The sequence below is a fragment of the Panicum virgatum genome, chromosome 3N (assembly GCF_016808335.1).
Source record: "Panicum virgatum strain AP13 chromosome 3N, P.virgatum_v5, whole genome shotgun sequence".
Taxonomy (NCBI): Eukaryota; Viridiplantae; Streptophyta; class Magnoliopsida; order Poales; family Poaceae; genus Panicum; species Panicum virgatum.
In genome coordinates, this window is record NC_053147.1 from 67,503,468 (window position 1) to 67,527,306 (window position 23,839).

The window sequence follows — 23,839 nt, forward strand, 5'->3', positions numbered from 1 at the left end:
TAGGGTATGATATTTAATAATAAAGTAACACAATAATGATGAAATATTCATAATTTATTTTTTGACATACATTGTGATGCCCACTACAAACCTGCAAAATCTTAAATTAAGATTTCACTTGTATGTGGAGAAATAAAAAAGATAAATTGTATTAGAAGGTAAATTGAACTAAATGACATAGTTTAGGGGTCAAATTGAACCAAAAGATAGTTAAGGGGATTGTCCGGACTTTATCCATACTTGAGGAGAGTAATTCGGACTTTTCCCTAGTATTAAACGTTTCATATTTTCTTTTTTTTAGAAAAAGCATTTCATATATGTTCAATATTAATATAGTTTAGTTTCCATCCTCATCTGAAATAATTGAGCCATATGTGTGGCCTGTACTTATGTGCATATTTGGGTCTCTGTTTGGTTTATTTATATTTTCGAAAAAGAAGCAGGACCACTGTTCTATATCGCCATGACAAATTTGCTGAAGGTTTATACTCCAGCACTGGAGTAATTTGACCCCCTAGAGATTTGAAGTTATTTGGTTGGAGGGTATGTAACCTTTGCCATAGCTCTCTAGAGCCCTTAAAAAAATATATTAAAGGTAAACAAGTATTTGGTTCTTCTTTGCCAAAGCTTTACTACTTTCTACTCATTGAATTGAAATACCCAACACATGATAAACACTTGGAGTGGCGGCAAGATTCTCTTGGACAACTAAAGCTAAGTCGGTGTCCTGAATTTTTCTTGGTTAATTGTGTACATCCCCTTTCGAGTCAAATGTTGACAAGGTCAAATTCATTTGTGCAAAGCCAAAATGTGGTTTTGCCCAATGTTTGATGTGCATGGTTAATTGGTGAAGTGCGTAGATTGGACTCTGCACCTTAGACAAAATATAGTTTCGGTTCACAGACGTCAATGGGACAGCTAGCGCTGCATGCATAAGATGGCAAATAAAAACGTGAAAGAAACGTACACCTCCTATGAAGTCTCCAAAGACCACCAAACCATGAGAGTTAGTTGATGTTTATTCATGTGCAATGGGTGTTTTTATCGGATCTTTTATTGCAAGTGTGCCACGATGATAAGCTGCCACAGCTCATGAGGTTTATTTGAGCGCGCTTATATATTGCTCTGCTTGCAGTTTATAAGCTGCAGTTTTGAATTTATTAGTTTTGCAAGGTCGTCATACATCGGAAGAATAAAACATACAGCATATAATGCACATGTATATGGACTATGGTAGTAGTATGAAAAAAAAGTCTAAATTACTCCCCTCAACTATTGCCAAAGTCTGGATAACCCGCTAAACTATTATTTGGTTTATTTTACCCCCAAATTATGTCATTTGGTTCAAATTACCCCCAATATAATTTGTCTTTTTTATTTCTCCATGCATAGATAAAATTTTAAATTGAAATTTTACAAGATAATAGTACACACCATAATGTACGTTAGAAAAAATACATCATAATTTTTTATCTTTATTTTGATAGGTTATGGTATTTAATAATAAATTAATAATTGGAGTTCAAATTATATGAAAACTAATGGGGAAAAATTATAATTTTTTTCTAATTATGCATTGTGATGTCCACTACCATCCTGCAAAATTTGAATTTAAAGTTCAACTTGTGTATGGAGAAACAAAAAAGATAAATTATGTTATGGGGTAAAATAAACTAAATAGCATAGTTTAGGGGGTAAATTGAACCAAATTATAGTTTAGAGGGTTATCTAGACTTTGATTATAGTGGAGGGGAGTAAATTAAACTTTTTCCTAGTAGTATATTAGAGTAACTCCAACAAACTAGCTAAAATTCTTAGCTAAACGAAGAGGTAAATAAAAAGCTTTCTACATGGTAGGGTACCCACAGCTTCTCCAAATTGCCTCTCCAAATTAACTATCCTCTCCCTCAACCTCTCCACAGACTCTTTTAGAGAAGAGCCTCTTGAAGATGCTTTAGACAAAAAGAAAAATCAACTCTGTGCTGCTGCTTTTTGATTTGTATACGTTCATTTATAAAAAAGCAACCACTGTCCTGGAACACATATTATCAGTAGTCTCCAACCATCCAGTTGACACCAAATTAATGCACTGACTAGATAGGATGGCTAAGCACATTGAACAAGTGCTTTGCGGCTACGGATTGGATGGAGGAATAATCCATTTAATTCCCTGCGACGTGCTTTGCAGCCAGTAGAGTCTGATAGATTCAAATGTCAACTTTTCAAGTGCATTATTGGCCTAAAATAATCACAAAAGGTAGACTAGTATTTTGGTTGAATTTTTTTTGCTTGCCAAGACCGTAATGAACCATTGTTTACCCTCTTGCGCTTAAAAAAAGTGATGCGCTGGGATACATGCAAAATTATGGCGATATTTGGTTTCGATATATGGAAAGCGATACACGATTGCACAATAATGGCTTCTAAAAAATCAACATAAGTTAGTGATCAAAGTTGCTTGTCGCATGTGGTTGTAAGAAACACTAATCAATAGTTCCGATGTTAAATTTTGTAATTTGGAAAGCGGAAAATTCATGGAAAGTAGCTCAACTTTCACAAAACAAGCGAAGGTGCATGGATCACGCGCGCTGGTAATTGCTAAGGCTTCTTACCATATTTGTTACTCCCTCCGTTCCAAATTGTAGGTCGTTTTTAGCAAATCGAGATACATAATTTTTGTCATGCACTTTGACATGATAAAAATTAGGGAAATTTGTCCACAGCACACCATCAAAATGCAGTTTTGTGCGGAACACACCATCAAAGCCGATTTTGTCTCCACCACATCACCAAAGTGCAACTTGGTCTACAACACACTGTATGGAATAAACTAATTATTTGCAGCTGAGAGGTTAGGTAAAAGGGCCATTTTGCCCTTTATTGGAGCCCACTTGACATCCTCTTCCTCACTTCTATCGTTGCTGCACCTCTACGGCCTCGACACCGCCGGTCCGTGCCTCGCCGCGGCCCCTCACCGCCCGCCTCCGCCTAGGCCCTGCGCCACCGCCTCCTCGCGTCCCGCTGCGGCCATCGACGCCATCCGCGCCGCCACCAGCCCGTGCCTCGCCATGGCCCCTCGCCGCCGGTCTGCACCGCCTCCGCCCAACGCCGCCGCCGACCCGCACCCCGGCGCGACCCCTTGCCGCCTCCACCGTGGCCTCGCTCCGCCGCCGGGCCGCGCCCCGCCGTGGCTCCTCGCCGCCGGTCCGCGCCGCGCCCTCCGGGGAGCCCCTGCAGCGGCCCGAGCTGGAGGCCGCTGCGGCGGCAACGCTGCGCGCGTGCCGCCCCAACGCCGCGCTCCCAATGCGGGAGGTGCAGGAGGACGTGCACCGCGTCGTGGAGAGCGTCCTGTTCCGGTCGTGCATGCCCATCGCCGTCGACAGCCGCGACGGCATCCGCCTCGTCTTCGAGGACCGAGGTCCTTGATCTATGCCGGTAGCAGGACCTGGAGGCGCCATTGAAGCACAGCCGCCGCCCCCTGCGCGCGTCCATGAATTGGCAACTGCGCTACCGTTGCGCCCCCGACTTGCTCATGGCCGTCGTCATCCTCGCCATCCTCGCCGTCGTCTTCTTCCTCCTCCGTCTCCTCCTCCACAGTACGTGGCGCACGGCCGGGGCGGCTTGTCCGCGGGCGTCCACCGCTCCTTCGGCTCCTTGGGCAGGAGCGCCCGCCATGGGCTCGACGCGTCTGCGCTCGCCGCGCTGCTGGTCACCGCGTACCGCCGCAAGCCGGAGCAGGCCGACGGCGGCGGGCCTGCCTCGGCCTCCACCAGTGGCGCGGTCGGGGGAGCGGACGCGCACGCGACGGGGACAACGCGGTCTTTGGTGACCGCCGCACGCGCACACTGGGGCGACGCGGTCGTGGTCTCCGCACGACGCGGGGGCGGTGGATGTGCAAGCGGGGGAAGTGGCAGCGCCGCCCTCGTCTACAACTCTGTGGCGCTCGGATCGTCTTCAGCACCGGCGCGGGAGTCAACGGGACCGACGGCAGCTGCACACGCAGGGCCGGCGGCGGGCACAGGGGTGCAGCCAGTGAGCGGCCAAGGGGTGGCACCGTCCGGCCTTGCAGGGAGGAGAGGGGAAGATGACGAGTAGGTCTGACTGGGGGCAATATGGTCATTTTACCCTTTATCTGAGCTAAAAATATTTACTTTATTCCGTGCGGTGTGCTGCACACCAAGCCACTCTTTCACGGTGTGCGAGGAACAAAATCGATATTGGTAATGTGTTATGTACAAATTCACTCTTTGGTAGTGTCCTACACACAAATTTCCCTAAAAATTATGTGTCTAGATTTGCTAAAATAACATACAATTTGGAACCGATGGAGTAAGTTTCAAGTGCGTGTGACATTTCCAATCACTATATATCCCGCCTAATATTGCGAAATGTTCACCCAAGGGCCCCATTATGGTGAACGGGAACTTAAGTCGGTTCCAAATATTTCAATGATAGTGACACAAGCAGGTTTGCTATTTTTCAATCCTCTAAACTTTCGAAGCCACTAGTTCAGAATATCACGATACACGCATTAATATTGTAGCACTATATGTGAACGATATGGCACTCTTGTCTCTCAAAGGTACTCATACGATGTGCGCGCATATTCGTAGGGCAAGTGTTCATCTGTACTGTGTTTAAAAAAATAGGGCTAGCTAGCTACTTCCTCCCTTCCAAATATAATTTATTTAACTTTTTAACTCAAGTTTAACCACTCGTAGTATTCAAAAAATTAGTACATATACATATTACATGTGTACTCTCCAATTAATTTGTGCATCGCAAAAATATTATTACGCACACTTGATACTGCATCATGCCATCATCGCTGCTACGGCGTACGGAGAGGCAAATCCCCGGCTGGCCCTTAATTTGGAAGTTATTGGAACCGCTAGCTAGCTAAGGCGGTCGCCATCGGCCGGGGCACCCCGTGGCGGCCTCAGCTCGCCCTCCTATATATATACAGGCCCGTACGGAGCCGTACTAGATCTTGGCAGCAGCCAGACTGAGGCTCTCCGCACTCGTCACTCTCTAAATTCACTCTCTAAAAGAAATATTCCTACCTGGCCATCAAGATTCTCCTCTCTATATTCAGTTTCTCCGCGTTCATTCACTTTCTAAATTTCTACTCTATACCAACTACCACGAATGGGGCCCACGTGTCAAAATTATTTTTCTTTTTTTACCACCCTCCCTCCCCACTCTCTCTCTCTCCCACCGCGGCCCCTCTCTCTCTCCCTCCGCCACCGCGCCCCTCCTCCCCCGACCACCACCGCCGGCCACCTCCTCCGGCCTCCGTCGCCGTCCACCACCTCCTCCTCCCTCCCTCCCTACCTCCCTACCCACCCCCAACCCCCTCCTGTCCCCCCTCCCTCCCCTGCTCACTGCGCCGGCGAGCGCGCGAGCCCGCGTGGGCCAGCGGCGGCGGCGGCGGGGGAGCAGCGGAGGCGGAGGCCTCCTCGAGCTCCGCCGGGCTCCATGGCGGGCGGGGCGGCCTCCGCCGGCGGCCATGGCGAGGCGGGGCGGGGCGGCTGCCTCGCCGACGCGTCCTCCTCCGCAGCCCCTGCTCCCTAGCCGCGCGGCGGCGGCGACCCGCGCCCTCCTCCCTCGAGCTCCGCGCCGGGGAGCTCCGCGCAAGGCGGCAGCCGAGCTCGCCGCGGGCCTTCCCTCTCCTCCCCTGCCCCGCATCCTCTCCGCCCTCGTCACCTTCTCTCCCTCCTCTGCGGCGCCTCCCCCCTTCCGCGCGGGGCCATGGCGGCCACCTCGCCGCGCCGCGGACCTCGAGCTGCGGCGGCTTGGGGAGGTGGCCGTCTCGGGCCTCCTCTGCTCTGGCGGGCGGCGCCCCTCCTCCTCCCTCCTCCTCCCACGCCGGCGCCGGCCCTGGCTCCCTCCTCCTCCCACGCCCGTGCCATCCATGGCTAGGCGGCCTTGGCGCCCTCCCTCCGCCGAGGCGAGGGCGGGGAGGCAGCGAGGCGGGCCGCCCCTCTCCCTCCGCCGGCCCTCGTCCCTCCACCCCCTATCCCGGAGGCCGTGGCACCAGCGTCCGCGCGGGCGTGGGCGGCACGCAGTGTGGGCAGAGCGGACGAGCGGGCGTGGGCGGCGCGAGGGCTCGCCGCCGAGGCGGCGCCCCTGCTTCGGCTCAAGATTGCCTCGACGCGGCCCTGCTGCTGCTCCAGCTCGCCGAGCGGCGGCGGCAGCACCCCTTCTCCCCTCTCCCTCGAGCAGGGGCGGCGGCGGTGGAGGCCCGCGGCGGGGCGACCTTCGCGAGGCCCGGCGTGTGGACCGAGCTCGGGCCCGTAGCCATGGCACCGGCGGGTTCCCCGTGGAGCTCCCTCCGTTGGCGAGCAGGGGCGTCCGTGGTGGCGTGGCGAGTAGGGGCGGCCGCGGTGGCGCGGCGAGCGGGGCGGACGCAGCGAGGCGGCCACGGCCGGGCGGACGCGGCAAGGACGGGGCAAGCGCGGCGGCCCGCACTTGACCCGCCCTTGCGCCGGAGGTGGAGGACTCCCACGGCGAGGCCCCCTCCTTCCTTGCGCCGGCGCATCCTCCTCCTCCCTCCTCCTTGCGGCGGCGGCGGCGGCGGCGGACGCCTCTCCACCCCCCTCTCTCTCGGCGCAAGGCCGTTGGACAGTGCCGGACCCACGCCACGGTGGCGGCGTAGCGTGCGGCCGCTATCTGCGCTCGATTTGGCGAGCGGAGTCTCGCCCGCAATGATACTGAGCGACGTAGCGCGCCCCGCTGCAGCAAAAATTCTTTATATCCGGTACTCAAGGACGGGATGGAGAGCCCCGCTGCGGAGAGCCTGAGCGTGGGAGCTAGCTAGCTAGCTAGCTGCTAGTTCGAAGCCAATAAGCAGCAAGTCTCCACTCCAGCAGGGAGTTCTTAGTGGTGACAAAGGTGTGGGGGATCCATTTCCATGGCGAAGGTGGCGTCGCATGGGGCGTTCCAGTGGGAAGCCTAGAAGTAACGCTCGACCAAAGAGACTCGTATACCTAAACCAAATGGGTCACCAAATTATCACCTCAAAATTGCCCCATGTCCGGTTGTTGTACACTAAAACACTAGTTGTCCACACGCTAATCGGACGACTAATCGTGCTTAGTCAGGTAACGTTTTAATTTCTCATTGCCCGCCTAGTCAGGAAAGTCTGGTATAGTGATATGCGATTTGTCACGTAAGATTTGCACACTGACATATCTAAACACCTTGCAAATAAACACTGTGTATCAAAGTTAAAATAGTGACCAGCAAGAACTGCAAATCGTCACTTGTTTTGACTAGCTAGCAGTAGTAGTAGACACTACAGTAATGCATCACCGGCAATGGTGTGTGCAGGGAGGGATCCTGCTTGGCCCGTCGGCGCTGGGCCGGAGCACCAAGTTCCTGCACACCGTCTTCCCGCCGGAGAGCATGGTGCTGGACACGCTGGCCAACCTCGGCCTGCTCTTCTTCCTCTTCCTCGTCGGCCTCGAGCTCGACCTCTTCGCCATCCGCCGCACCGGGAGGAAGGCCCTCGCCATCTCCCTCTCTGGTATCGCGCTCCCATTCGCGCTCGGCATCGGCACGTCCTTCGCCTTCCGCGCCACCATCGTCAGGACGCCCCGCACGCGCCGTTCCTCGTTTTCATGGGCGTCGCACTCTCCATCACCGCCTTCCCGGTGCTCGCCCGCATCCTCACCGAGCTCAAGCTGCTCACCACAGACCTCGGCCGCATGGCGCTCTCCGCCGCCGCGGTCGACGACGTCGTGGCGTGGATCCTCCTCGCGCTCGCCATCGCGCTCTCGGGCTCGGGGTCGCCGATCATCTCGCTCTGGGTGCTCCTCACCGCCGCCGGCTTCGTCATCGGCGCCGTCTGTTAGATACGCCCAGGAACGCACGTTCCACCTGCCAGCATCTTGCCTCGCTCTATCTAGTGCTCACACACAGGGAACCCGAGGAGGAAGATGAACAGTGATTTTCGGCGACGAACGCCGCGGAGCCAATAGCTCCTGTATCTTGGCCTTGATTCAACTAAAAATGGACTCAGCGAAGTACAACGGAAGAGCACAGGGGCTTCTTGTAGGCCGGGGAGCTCCCCTCCACAACGGCCGTCGCGCCCGGTCTGCGCGGAACGTGCGCATCCATGACCCCGAACCGTGCGCTCGACTTGGTCATGGCGGCCTCCACCGCAGGACCCGCGCCACGCACACCACTACTCCTCCCCACTCCACTTGACGCGATCACGGCGGAGCAAGCCTCCGCACGCGACACCAGCTCGCCGTGCACGCACGAGTACACCCACGGCGCTTGTTAGGTCCGGCGACCACGTCGCCGCTGTGCCCGGCGACCACCTTGACGAGCCTGGCGACCACGTGCAGCCACCCGGCGAGCACACACTAGACGAACACGTTCACGAGCACACACTCGTGAACCACCTATCCTAGCGACACTAATACACACGCTAGACACACGCACACGCCACGGAACAACCATGACATGTTTATTCCTAACACCGTCGTGCTTCTCAAGCCGGTGCTGCCGTGGATGGCGCGCCGGTGCCGCGAGGGCGAGCCCATCAAGGAGCTCTACGTCTGCGCCACGCTCGCCATTGTCCTCTCCGGCGGCTTCCTCACCGACGTCATCGGCATCCACGCGCTGTTCGGCGGGTTCGTCGTCGGCGTCGTCGTCCCCAAGGAGGGGCCATTCGCCGGCATGCTCATCGAGAAGGTGGATGACCTCGTCTCGGGGCTCTTCCTCCCGCTCTACTTCGTCTCGAGCAGCCTCAAGACCAACGTGGCCACCATCAGTGGAGCCAAGTCCTGGGGCTTGCTCGTGCTCGTCATCGCGAACGCGTGCCTTGGCAAGATCGGCGGCGCGGTGGCCACGTCCCTGCTCGTCAAGATCCCTGTCCGGGAGGCTGTCACGGTCGGCTTCCTGATGAAAACCAAGGGCCTCGTCGAGCTCGTCGTCCTCAACATCGGCAGGGACCGCAAGGTTCTCAACGACGAGGCCTTCGCCATCATGGTGCTCATGGCGCTCTTCACCACCTTCATCACCACACCCATCGTCATGGCCGTCTACAAGCCGGCGCGGCCGTCGGCGCCCTACAAGCGCCGCACCGTGGGGTGCACGCCGGGCGACGCCGACGGCGAGCTGCGCGTCCTCGCATGCTTCCACTCCAGCCACAACATCCCCACGCTGCTCAACCTCGTGGAGGCGTCGCGGGGCACCAGGCGCCGCCGCCTCGCCATGTACGCCATGCACCTCGTGGAGCTCTCGGAGCGGTCGTCGTCGATCACCATGGTCCAGCACGCCCGCCGCAACGGCGTGCCCATCTTCAACAGCGCCGACCGGGGGAGGGGCAGCTGGTGGTGGTGAAAGGATCGAGGCCCAAGAAAGAGGGTTGAATTGGAATTTTTTTCAAATTTCTACCTAGTCCTTAACCTAGACTAGTATTGCCCAATTTACAAATTTGAAACCTAATCACTACAGCACGCTAGCAAAAGGTCCTTAGGTAGGTAAACACAATATCATGATCATTTTGTCTAGATGGTGGCACACTAGCAAGATCAAAACCTAAGCAAGATATCACACTACCATGCAAGTTGTCCTAGTCAATCTACAAGCAATCAAAAGCAAAAACAACAAGTGGATTTAATTGCTTGAAATAAAAGAAAGAGACACAAGACAACCGGATTTTTTCCCGTGGTATCGAAGAGTTGACGCTCCCCCTAATCCACGTTGGAGCACCCACACATGGGTATAGCTCCCTTGCTTCACCAAGGAGCAAGTGATCACTAAGAATGCTCCTTCTCCATCTCTGAAAATGGCGAGCTTCACACCGTGTGCAAGCTTCTTGTCTTGGGGCTCCCACAAACTTCAAGAGCTCACCAAGAACCTCTCGATCACCGGGACCGTCAAACACCAAGAGTAACAACCTCCTAAGCCTTCACTTGACCTACACTCAGTTGGCCCTAGCTCAAACACACTTGCTACACTTGCAAAGATTGAATTCTTCAAAGTTGAAGCACAATCAATGTACTAGATCTTCACTCTTTTGCTCAAAATACTTTCTCTTCTTCTCAAGGGTAGCCTCAGGTGTTCAATGGGTCAAAGGCAATTCAAATGAGCCAGGGGGTGCCCTTATATAGAGTGGAGAGGGTCACATAGCCGTTGGAAGTCCACTGCAGAAAAATCGTGAGCATCGGAAGAACCGACGGGTGAGAGATTGAAGGCATCGGTTCAACCGGTCTCTCTGTGTCCAAATAATAGCCGTTGGGGGTTCTGACACAGTATCCAGGCTTGCGTCATTGCACCAGTGCATGATCCGTAGAGGCATCGGTTCAACCGGTGCCGAAGAGGTTCACTGATCAACTCAAACAAGCTTTCTGGAACATAGTACTTCCAATGCACCGGTGGTTAATTCTGAAGCGTCGGTTCAACCGGTGCTGAAGATGAGTTGAGGTCCACCAAACATGCTCTCTGGAACAAAGTACATCTAATGCACCGATGGTTGATTCTTAAGCGTCGGTTCAACCGGTGCTGAAGACGAGTTGAGGTCCACCAAAACATGCTCTCTGGAACAAAGTACATCTAATGCACCGGTGCTTTGCTTGGGACCATCGGTTCAACCGGTGCTATAGAGATTGTTGACTTGATTTCCCCTTGTATCCAGAGAAGATAGGCCGACAGGGGCGTCGAAACTTCCGCCAAGCGTCGGATGCACCGATGCTAAGGCGTCGGTTAAACCGGTGCTGCGGTTTTTCTTGATTTTCAGCTGAATTGACTTGGAGTTGAATGTAACTTCGATCGTTTCTTCTTCCAAGTGTTGTGTCGACTTATTTTGACTATCTTGGGCTGTTTTTGAACGAGTGTGCAAGATTTCTAAGGCCAACTCAATTTTGGTCAGGCTACTAACTCATGAACCCCTCTTAATAGTACGGTAAAGAACTAAAAACTATAAACCCTAGCTAAATCAAGTGTCCTTCATCTCTTTGTGACACTTGAGACTAGAAAGATCCTTAATCTTTGGAATTGAGTCCTTGGCACGCATGATTGTTTTGAATTGAGGGTTCCCCTTTCATATTTCATATGAGACTAATCTAATCATTGATTTTTCCTTCAAAACACATGTTAGTCGCATACGGTTGTCATTAATCACCGAAACTTACCATTAGCATCTATCGGCCTAGATGCGCTTCAATCTCTCCCTTTTTGGTGATTGATGACAACACAAAGTAGAGATACACAAGATATGAAATTGAAAGCGATAAACAAGCATGCAATACCTGAAAAAAAGAACATGTAGTAACATGTCAACACAGAGCATACACAATATCCAAATAACATGTCCATACACAAAATCTATGAAGATCCAAACACGCCACAAACCACCAAGCTCCCCCTATCTCTACTCCCCCTATCTATCTCCCCCTTTGGCAATAAAGCACCAAAAAGAAAGGTGATCCAGTCCTGAGCTAGAGAAGGCGGGGTCTTCACGCTCGGTCCGATGGAGAACTGAGTGGCGGAGTCATCGGCGTCGTCGTCCGTCCAGTCTTCGTCGGTCGAACAGGACTTCTGCTCCACCGGAGTCGTCGGAGCAGCAGAAGTAGCTGGATTAGAGGTAGCAGCTGGCGCGGTGACGACCGTGGAGTCCGTCGGAGGAGCAGACGTGACGGAAGTCGTGTCTGGCTGAGTAGGGCGAACAGCGGACGGACGGAGCACCTCAGACTGTGAGGGTGACTCGAACGTGAGGGACTGAGCTGAGGGGTGTTGTAGCTGATGCAGAACCTACTGCTGCCTGAGGAACTCTGCACGCTGCTCAGTAGTCCATACACTAGGTTGTGGAGCAGGAGCTGGAGCAGGAGTGGAAGTAGGAGCAGGACTGGCAAACAACCCGGTCTGAAGAAGAGGTGACATCGGGAAGGACACCAAGGATGTCTGCACAAAGCCGCCAACAGGTGGAGCAGGAGCAGTGGGGTCGAACTGGACCTGCTGGGGTGTAGGGAGCTGAGGCTCAGGCAGTCCAATGTGACGGTATAGCTGACCGAAGCATCCCGAGAAGAATGTTAACATCTGCTGCTGAATCTGGGACTGCTGCTGAAGCTGTAACCTCATGGCCTCCTGCTGCTGCCAGATCCCCTCAAGTACAAGTGTCTAGGCCTCCTGCTGGCGAGCCTGCTCGGCTTGCATGCTCAGCTGAGCTGCAGCAAATCTGTCCTGCTGGTCAGAGAGCCTCTGAAGAATAGCAGCGAGTGAATCAGGTTGAGTGACCTGAGCAGTGGTAACTGGAGGAGCAGGGGTGCGGGCTGCACCAAAGGATCCTGCCTCATGATCATGAGCACCTCGAGGGACGGTAACAGTGGGTATGTAGTCCTCGTCATCCTCCGAATCCTCTGAATCAGTGACCAGGTAGTGTGGGAGCTGGGCCTCTGCAGCGGCGAGTGACGCGTCCTCAGCTGTCGTGGGCTAATCTGCAACTCGGCCCTCAGCCAAGGCTCGCTCATCCAAAACCTGATGTGATCTACGCTGGCCTCTCGGGCCGCGGCGGCCGTCTCGAGGAGTAGTAGGTGAGTAAACTGCGAAGTGCGTCCTCGACTGTGCCAGCTCATCCATATGAGCATTCTAACTGAGCTGGGCAAGAATCCAACAGATCCAGTGAGCGAAGGGGTGGCGACGGTGAACTGTCATCCCATCCATGATCATGTCCTCTAGCTCGCAGATGAAGAAGTCGACAAGGTCAAAGTCGCGACCTGTCATGATGTACAGTAATAGCCACTGCTGCAGAGCTGTGATCCCCTCATTATAGCCTATCCTAAATAGCAAACTCTTCCTCAGAGCAAGATGGATAGTGTGTGCCACGGGAGTCAGCCTGTCCGGATTCTTAGGAGTGACAGACAAGAATGGCTGCTGGAAAAGCACACTGACCTCCTCGTCAGATGGGAAGTGGGTCTCGTGAGGGCGACGAGGGGGCACTATGTTGCCATAAGGCTGATATTGCACGTAGTGGGGCTCCTCGGCAATCCGAACTCCAAGCAGGGTAGCCAATCTAGCGCGAGTCAAATGATAGTGCCTCTCCTGGAACATGAAATCAATGAACTGTCGGTCCTCCTCAACAAATAGGGTAGCGTAGAAGACGCGGACCCACTCTCGGATATATCTAGACCTCTCCCTGAGTAGTGTTGGCATCCCATCGTAGTGCTCGAAGAAAGGGAGTACTGGAACTCCACCGGCTGCCACACGCATAGCCACCCAGTGAAGCATCTTGTGCTCACTGATCTTAATGTCCATCTGGCAATAAGCATGGTAAAAGGATTCCTAGAGCAGAGTGTCAAAGTGACGAGCAACTACAATATCCCTCTGCTCAGGAAACCACGTCTCAGGGGTGATGTATCTCAATCTCTTCACTCGAGGCCCTGGTATCCCCCTGAGATCCAACAGCTCGACCTGAGGTTGGTCTGACTCTGCATCACTGTCATGTCCAGCTACCTCTCTCTCTCACTGTCACGGCCTGCTGCCCTGTGAGTACCACCACCTCGAGTCCGTGGATGAGAGCGGGACTCAGGTGTGGTCTGAGCTGTCTCTGGCTGACGAGTACGTCCTGAGCGATGTAACTGCTGCTGTGGCTCCCCCTGAGCCTGAGGATCCCTGATCCGAAGCGAACCCTGCTTGTCCGCTGCATCTGCAACTGCCTCTGCCCTCTCTCGCTCTCGGTCCTCAACGTGTGCGCTTCTTCCTCTGTTGTACCACCTGCTTGCCCTTGCCCTTGCCCTTCTTGTCTCCTGCCATCTGTCATAGAGAATCGATAGAAGATAATGTAATTAAGGTGGGAATTATATAATAGTACTAGAATATTATCTAGAGGAGAGAAATCCTAAGCAAAGTAGGGATTTGATTGAGCCTAAATATGTGCTTCTAGGGGATGACATCGTGTCTCAAATGATTTTGCTTCTAGTATGTGCTCTTAGAGTGAAACAAGTGCAGAGATACTCATAAATGTGAGAGAAAATGTGCACAAATGATAGCAAGATGTGACAAGATGAAACTCTATGTGTGAGATAAGTGTGTGAGAGATGATTTAGAGTGAGTGTAACACACTGTAGAACTAAAAACAAGCCATACCCTGAGGATCCGGAAGAAAAATGGAGAAGAGTGTCTCAGGAGCAATTTATCGAGCACCCGATGTGTAGCGCTCGGGGTGGAACAGAGCCCTGGTGGAGCTCGAGCCTGGGGTGCCTGGGCACTGCCTGCACGCGGCGCAGATGGAAATGGCGGTCGGAGGAGTTCGGCGGTGGCAGCGCGAGGCAGCTGCGGCGCGGCGGCGGCGCTAGGGCAGCAGCGCTAGGGTTTTGGCGGCGGCGCGGCCTGGGCGGCATTAGGGCGTGCGCGACAGCGGCGTGGGCGCGCGTGGAGCGGCGGCAGCGCGAGCGTAGCTGGTGGTTCGGAGCGGATGCGGGCGACGGCGCGGCAGCGGCAATGCGGGCGGAGGCGTGGAGCACCGGCGCGGGGCGCAGCAGGGCAGTGGCGGTTTGATTTGGAAAGAGGAAGACGATCGTGACGCTGACGTGTGGGGCCCGCGAGAAAAATAAGAGAAAAGGTGCGTGCGGGCCCGCAAACCCTAGGCATCGGAAAGACCGATGGTGCAGAGATTTAAGCATCGGTGTAAGCGTCGGTTTGAGTTTGACCAGCTCTGAGAGAGTTTGAACTTGGTCAACTGAGGGCACAGGAAGAACCGCCACTGGGTCATCGGAGTATCCGATGGTCGTCGGTGCAACTGCAGGAGGAAGGTACAGAGACGCTGCAAAGGGCCAAAACTCCACGCAGTAGCACCGGAAGAACCGATGTTGTGGCGTCGGTTCATACGCCAACCATCGGATGCACCGGTGACTGTCGGTGTAACGGTCGGAGGTTGTTCCAGAGACGATGCACAAATCATGCCACGAGTTAAGCACCTGTTGAACCGATGCAGGGAAAACAAGGCGTCGGTTTAACCGGTGGTTAAGGAAAATTTTCTGCTGAACTATAAACTCTACTTGTGATCCAAATATCCAAAACCAAGGCCATAAATGCTCAATTTGGACCATTTTTGAGAGACAACCTCACCCCTCAAACACTCATACTTATAGTGCTCACAAGCTTTTACATAAACATATGCAAATTAAGATCCAAGCGAGGGTTTAAACACAAAAAACCAAATGTATGAGCCACTTTGCCTATGAACTTAGAGATTGAAACTTTAAGTTCGATAGGACGTGGCTCAATAGGCATGAAAGCGCAATATTGATCTTATCACTCTTGTAGAGTTGATATATCATATTTAGCATGAATATCTTTCTCGAAGTGTGATTTGCTCCCTTGTGATGCTACTAACGTGATGCAATGCCAATGCAAGGCTAGAAATTAAACATGGATGCATTCTATATGACAAGCACATGAATTGTAAGAATTTAAATCTATCTTATCAAGTTTGAACCCTTGGCAAGCTTCTTCATGATGAACCATTCTTCATGCCATGAGCGAAACCAAGACCACCGGCTCATGCAAGACCTATGTTCATAACTATCTTGACAAGGTTAGACAAGCCCCTAGCATTTGTACATATGAAATGCATCTATATGACAAGGCAATTACATGACGTTAGAAGCATCTAGAGAACGTTAAGCTCACTTCGCAACCTACAAAAGGTGCTCTCATCTAGAGGTTTTGTGAAGATATCCGCCAATTGATCTTCAGAATGAACACCACAAAGTAGTATATCATTTCATGCCACATGATCTCTTAGAAAGTGATGGCGAATATCTATGTGCTTGGTGCGAGAGTGTTGAACCGGGTTATTAGCAATTTAAACGGCACTCTCGTTATCACAAAGGAGCGGGATCCTATCTAATACTACACCATAGTCCAAGAAGCTTTGCTTCATGTAGAGGATTTGAGCACAACCCCCGGCGGCAATATATTCCGCCTCCGCGGTTGACAAGGCCACGGAATTTTGTTTCTTTGACGACCAAGAGACCAAGAAATGCCCTAGCAAGTGGCACCCACCCGATGTACTCTTGCGATCCACACGACATCCGGCAAAGTCCGAATCCGAGTATCCCAAGAGTGTAAAACTAGCACCTTTGGGGTACCACAAGCCTATGCTAGGCGTATGCTTGAGATATCTAAGGATCCTCTTAACGGCACTAAGGTGTGATTCCTTAGGATTAGTTTGAAAGCGGGCACACATGCATACGCTAAACATGATATCAGGCCTAGATGCGGTTAGGTAAAGAAGCGACCCAATCATGGAACGATAGAGAGTTTGGTCAACCGATTTACCTCCCTCATCCAAGTCAAGATGTCCATTTGTTGGCATTGGAGTCTTGATCGGCTTGCAATCATCCATCTTGAATTTTTTGAGAATATCCTTTGTATACTTTTCTTGATGAATGAAAGTCCCTTCCTTCAATTGCTTGATTTGAAACCCAAGGAAGAAATTGAGCTCACCGATCATGGACATCTCGAATTCTCTAGCCATCATTTCTCCAAATTCTTTGCAAAGAGTGGGGTTAGTCGAACCAAAAATGATATCATCAACATAGATTTGACATACGAATAACTTTTCATTGATGATTCTTGAGAATAGAGTTGTATCCACCATCCCGATCTTGATGCCCTTGTTGAGAAGTCACGAAGGTGTTCATACCAAGCCCTTGACGCTTGCTTGAGCCCGTAGAGCGCCTTGTGCAACCTATACACATGATTAGGATATCTAGGGTCCTCAAACCCGGGAGGTTGTTCAACAAACACCAACTCATTAATAAAGCCATTTAAGAACGCACTCTTCACATCCATTTGAAAAAGTTTAATGTTGTGATGTGAAGCGTACACTAAAAGGATACGGATGGCTTCAAGTCTTGCAACGGGGGCAAATGTTTCACCAAAATCCAACCCTTCAACTTGTGCAAAGCCCTTTGCCACAAGTCTTATCTTGTTGCGAACCACTACACCATGCTCATCTTGTTTATTGCGGAAGACCCACTTAGTACCAATGATATTCTTGTCTTGAGGACGTTCTTAAAAAACTCAAACTTCATTGCGGGTGAAGTTGTTGAGCTCTTCTTGCATGGCCATCAGCCAACCCGGGTCCTCAAGAGCTTCAACTACATTTGTGGGTTCCAAGCAAGAAACAAACGAGTAATGTTCACAAAAAAAGGCATATTGACGTCTACGAGTTTTTACTCCACCGCAGGGGTCACCCATGACCAAGTCAATGGGATGATTTCTTGAAATTCTTATAAGCCTCTCTTGTACTTGAGACGTTGATTCTTCTAGTGGTTCGTCTTCTTGATCTTGAGCTTGTGCTTGTTCACTTTTGATGTGCATATCATCAAATGGAAGTTGTTCTTCAACCACTTGTTCATCTTGGACATCTTGGAAAGGAGGTGAGGCATCATCTTCTTCATCGGATGACTCATCATGGTGATGTGGTGGTATAGACTTGTCTTCATCCTTTGAGTCATCCTTGGAAGTGACTTCAACTTGAGTGGATGAGACTTGTAGCTCTTCTTCCTCCACATTTGACTTGACTTTCCCAATAGTAATGTTCTTCATGACTTCTCGAAGTGGTTCATCACCTACATCATCACAAGAGAAAACTTCCCCTTTGGAGCCATTAGTCTCATCAAACTCCACATCACAAGTTTCTTCAATCTTGCTAGTAGCACTATTGAATACTCGATATGCTTTGGAGTTTGATGAATAACCAACAAGAAAACCAACATCACATCTACTTTCAAACTTGCCTAGGTGCTTCCTTTTCTTGAATATGTAGCATTTGCAACCAAACACCCGAAAGTAGGAGATGTTGGGATTCCTCCCAATGAGAAGCTCATAGGGTGTCTTTCCCAAGAAGCGGTGGAGATAAACTCGGTTGGATGCATGTCATGTAGTGTTGATGGCTTCCGCCCAAAATCTTTGTGAGATGACATAGTCATCCAACATTGCTCTTACAAGAGTGATTAATGTCTTGTTCTTCCTTTCCACCACTCCATTTTGTTGGGGTGTGTATGTTGATGAAAACTCATGCTTGATCCCCATGTCGTTGCAAAGCTCCTCAACTTGAGTGTTCCTAAACTCCGTGCCATTGTCACTCCGGACCTTCAGAACACTGGACTCAAATTCATTTTTAGCTTGCTTGACAAAAATCTTGAAGGTCCCCATAGTCTTGCTCTTGTCCTCTAAAAAAAAGTCCAAATATATCTAGAGTAATCATCAACAATTAAAAGACAGTAGATGTTACCATATCGAAATCCTTTTAAAATTAAACTCTTGTCCTCCTTGCTTGTCACTACAACCTCACTATCACACTTTCCCTTTTGAGTTATCACCAAAGGTGACATATTCATGATCGCCCACATCTTCATCTAGTGAGGTGAACATCTTTACATAGCCGGTCATGTGTTGTGTACATCCGCTATCAAGCACCCAATGCTTACCACCGGCTTTGTAGTTCACCTACACACAAATGAATCACTTTTTAGGTTTGGGATCCCAAGCAAGTTTGGGTCCTTTGACATGAGTTACTAAAGTTTTAGGAACTCATAGTTGGCGTGGTAGGTTTCCCTTCATGTGAGTGCCAATAAACTTTGCCTTAACCTTGCCACTTTTAAACTTACTTAATAAGAAATGATGTTCATTGAATTGAGATTTGTAATTAGGAGGCAAGGTAGGAGGTGGGTGAGTAGGAATTGGACACTCTCTTGTGTGATGCCCGGTGATTTGACAATGTTGACAATATGAGCCAACTTCCTTGTTGAAGCATGCCTTGAGCTCCGGCGACTTGGGACAAATTTTCCGGAGGCTTGGGAAATGATCCAAGTCCATTAGTCCCAAAGTGCCTTACATTGTGCAAGAGAATCTCCTTATGCAAGTATTCTCCCCTTGTCACAATGAACATGTATTTGGTCATGTTTTCAAGTTCCTACTCAAGTTGTTTTTCCCTATCATAGTTAGTCTTTGAACAAGAAGGAGAAGTATGATGACAAGTAGTAGGGCAAGGCAACTCCACAAGATCATCACAAGAAGTAAATATATTGACTTTGATGACTTCCTTTTGAGTTTCTTTTAGTTCTTCATCCAAGGTATCAAAGGCAAGGTCAAGTTCTTTATACTTCATACTTAAGTTAGCATAATCAAGTTTAAACTTCTTCTTGCATGAAGTGACTTGTTAAGCACAACTACTTCCTCATGTTTAACATTCAATTCATCATGCTTAGCAAGTAATTTGTCATGCTCCTCTCTAAGTTGCTTGCTAGGAACAATACACGTATCATGAGTTTCTATTACCTCATTGTGTCTAACAATCAACTCATCATTTGAGGCCTTAAACTTGGCATATTCAATTTCAAGAACTTTATATTTTGATTTGTACTTCTTGATCACTTGTTGGTACTCATCTAGTATGTTTTGCACTTTATTAGGAGATAAGCCATGTTCACTTTCATCATCATCATCACTCACCTTGGAGTTAACTCTTGCCATGAAGCACATGGGTGGTGGAGGTAAAGGTGCCTCATCACCATCATCATCATCTTCATGCATGGCAATCCCCACAATCTTTTTCTTGGATTCTTCATCACTTGAGTCATCACTTGAGTCATCACTTGAGGATTCACCATCCGTGATCCATTCTCCAAGAAAAGCCTTGACCTTCTCTCTTCTTGTGAAAGACTCTTTCTTCTTGTGGTCCTTCTTCTCATGACTTTTCTTTGATGTTTTGTGTTGATTGTCATCATCTTCTTGTTTCTTGTTGAGTTTTGAAGGCTCCGGACAATCATATGAGAGGAGGTCATATTTGCCACAATTATAGCAAATTTTCTTGACATTGTCCTTGTTTTTCCGGGTACGAAACTTGTTTTTCTTGGGGTCATAGTTGTACCCTCTCTTGTTCAACCTTGTCATCATCTTGGAGGTCTTCCTCATGAGAAGTGCTAGCTCAACATCACCATCTTTATCACTTGAATCTTCGTTAGCTTCATCCTCACTTGAGCTTGGTGATGGAACTTTGCACTTGTTCCTTTTCTTGGACTTATGATCACTCTTAGCTTTGAGTGCAAGATCTCTCTTGTCTTGCGGTGGATCAACTTCTCCCAAGAGAAACATCTCAAGAGACTGAATCTTCCCAACAACATCACTCACTTCAAGTGTTTCAAAATCCTTCTCATAGAGCAATGAGGTGACGATGTTGTACTTGGGCTTGTGTAGACAATCAAGAATCTTCTGGATGATGTCACTAGTAGACAAAGGAGAAATTTCAAGAGCATTAATATCCTCAATAAGCACATTCAATCGAGAATACATTTGTTCAACCAACTCATTTGGAAGCATTTTGAATTCATTGACTTTTTCCTTAATCACTTGATATTTTTCTTCACGAAGCTTTTTAGAACCAACATAGATAGCTTCAACAGCTTCCCAAATTTCGTGAGAGTTCTTTTTGCTGTGAACACGAGCAAAAATCTCCTCACTAATAGCATCAAACAAAGCATTCTTCGCTCTAGCACCATATTTGATTTGATCTTCATTCCAAGGACCGACAATAGGTTTTTCTGTGACCGCCCAAGCGATGGGATTAATAGCCTCAAGGTAACCCGCCATGCGAGCTTTTCAATAAGCATAGTTTCTTCCATCGAGCTTGGGTGGACCACCACTCTCCCCGGCCATTCTCTAGGATTTTAAGCCTAAAAAGAGAGCCCTCGCTCTGATACCAATTGAAAGGATTGAGGCCCAAGAAGGGGGGTTGAATTGGGACTTTTTCAAATTGGGTTGAAAGAGACACGAGACAACCGGATTTTTTCCTGTGGTATCGAGGAGTTGACGCTCCCCCCTAATCCACGTTGGAGCACCCACACAAGGGTATACCTCCCTTGCTTCACCAAGGAGCAAGTGATCACTAAGAATGCTCCTTCTCCATCTCCGGAACGGCGAGCTTCACACCGTGTATAAACTTTTTGTCTTTGGGCTCCCACAAACTCCAAGAGCTCACCAAGAACCTCCCGATAACCGAGACCAGCTAGGTGCCGTCAAACACCAAGAGTAACAAGCTCCTAAGCCTTCACTTAACCTACACTCAGTTGGCCCTAGCTCAAACACACATGCTACACTTGCAAAGGTTGAATTCTTCAAGGTTGAAGCACAATCAATGTACTAGATCTTCACTCTTTTGCTCAAAGCACTTTCTCTTCTTTTCAAGGGTGGCCTCAGGTGTTCAATGTGTCAAAGACAGTTCAAATGAGTCAGGGGGTTCCATTATATAGAGTGGAGAGGGTCACATAGCCGTTGGAAGTCCACTGCAGAAAAATCGTGAGCATCGGAAGAACCGACGGGTGAGAGATTGAAGGCATCGGTTCAACCGGTCTCTCTGTGTCCAAATAATAGCCGTTGGGGGTTCTGACACAGTATCCAGGCTTGCGTCATTGCACCGGTGCATGATCCATAGAGGCATCGGTTCAACCGGTGCCGAAGAGGTTCACTAATCAACTCAAACAAGCTTTCTGTAATATAGTACATCCAATGCACCGTTGGTTAATTCTGAAGCGTCGGTTCAACCGGTGCTGAAGACGAGTTGAGGTCCACCAAACATGCTCTCTGGAACAAAGTACATCTAATGCACCGATGGTTGATTCTTAAGCGTCGGTTCAACCGGTGCTGAAGACGGGTTGAGGTCCACCAAAACATGCTCTCTGGAACAAAGTACATCTAATGCACCGGTGCTTTGCTTGGGACCATCGGTTCAACCGGTGTTATAGAGATTGTTGACTTGATTTCCCCTTGTATCCAGAGAAGATACACCCACAGGGGCGTCGGAACTTCCGCCAAGCATCGGATGCACCGATGCTAAGGCATCGGTTAAACCGGTGCTGCAGTTTTTCTTGATTTTCAGCTGAATTGACTTGGAGTTGAATGTAACTTCGATTGTTTCTTCTTACAAGTGTTGTGTCGACTTATTTTGACTATCTTGGACTGTTTTTGAGCGAGTGTGCAAGATTTCTAAGGCCAACTCAATTTTGGTCAGCCTACTAACTCATGAACCCCTCTTAATAGTACGGTCAAGAACTAAAAACTATAAACTCTAACTAAATCAAGTGTCATTCATCTCCTTGTGACACTTGAGACTAGAAAGATACTTAATCTTTGGAATTGAGTCCTTGGCACGCATGATTATTTTGAATTAAGAGTTCTCCTTTCATATTTCATATGAGATTAATCTAATCATTGATTTTTCCTTCAAAACACATATTAGTCGCATACGGTTGTCATTAATCACCGAAACTTACCATTAGCATCTATCGGCATTAATCACCAAAACTTACCATTAGCATCTATCGGCATTAATCACCGAAACTTGCCATTAGCATCTATCGGCCTAGATGCGCTTCAGGTGGCGTTCGAGGCGTTCCAGCAGCTGAGTTCCGTGAGGGTGCGCGCCATGACGGCCATCTCGGACCTCAACACCATCCACCGGAACGTCATCGACAGCGCCGCCGGCAAGCGCGCCGCCATCGTCGTCATGCAGTACCACAAGCTGCTCCAGCAGGACGGCTCCTTCCAGTCGCTGGGCTCGGCGTACCACGCCATCAACAAGCGCGTGCTCCGGGAAGCGCCCTGCTCCGTCGCCATCCTCGTCGACCGCGGCCTCGGCGGCCCCGCGCAGGTGCCCGCCCAGAACGTGTCCTTCTCCGTCGCGATGCTCTTCTTCGGCGGGCCCGACGACCGAGAAGCTCTCGCCTACGCCACGCGCATGGCGGAGCACCCGGGCGTCGCCGTCACACTGGCAAGGTGCCGGCCTAACCGCCCGCACTCCGACGAGGAGAGCGCCGACGACGAGGCGGCGATCGAGACCTTCAAGTCCAAGGTCGGCACCGTGAAGGACGGGTCGGTTCACTTCGAGGAGCGCGAGGCGTGCGCCAAGGAGGAGGTGCTGGAGGCCATCGACTCGCTGACCAAGTTCAACGTGTTCGTGGTGGGGCGGATGCCGCCGACGGAGCCGCTGGTGGAGAACCCCGACGAGCTGGGCCCCGTGGGCAGCTACCTGGTGTCGCCGGAGTTCAGGACGACGGCATCGGTGCTGGTCATCAAGAGGTACGACCCGGCGACGAACCCGAAGAGCAAGAGGTTCGACCCCAAGGCGAGGCCGCCGGCTGCGACGAAGGAGGACGTGCTGGACGAGGCGGAGATGGGCAGATCCGCCGTGGCGCCAGTGCCGTGGTCGCCGGTGAGCGACAGGGTCTGAGCAGTGACCAGTGAGCACGGCACCAAATTTCCCCAAGGAGCTGGCCGGGATGTTCGTTGAGCAATCATCATCAATCAAGAAAATAAAAGCAGGTACGATGCAAAATTATACTCATATTAGTACCCTCCAGTCCACATGACCATTACACAGTTGCATGTATTGTACTTAAGAAAAATATGGACAATATCATGCAAGTTTTTTTTTTTCACCACCGTGCCCGAGCACGTAGTATTTCATTGAGAGGAATTAACACAATTACGTAGTAGTGCTGTAGAATTGTACGCTTCTTTGAGCGTGTCCTAAATGTACAGTATCCATTTTAATCGTGCAAAATGTAAAATTGCCTCGAAGTAGTTGAAGAGAAAGAATTTTTTTAAAAAAGATGGATACTGTACAATTAAAATGGATTGGGTAATTTTACATTTTGCACGATCAATCTGCATGGTTTGCACAGAGAGATTGGTTTGCACCTGATATGTTACCGAGATATATAGTGTTAAGTTAAATCTCTCCCTTTTTATGTGAGTTCGCTTAGGTCTCAGATTTTTTTTTCAACCCTACCTGAATATCCGAATGCAGCCTTTTAAAAAG

The 23,839-nt window shown here is 50.1% G+C and overlaps 1 pseudogene; it reads left to right on the plus strand.

The window, feature by feature from the left end:
• The first annotated feature begins 3,429 nt into the window (after positions 1-3,429).
• Positions 3,430-23,385, plus strand: LOC120668054 (annotated as a pseudogene).
• Positions 23,386-23,839: the final 454 nt, after the last annotated feature.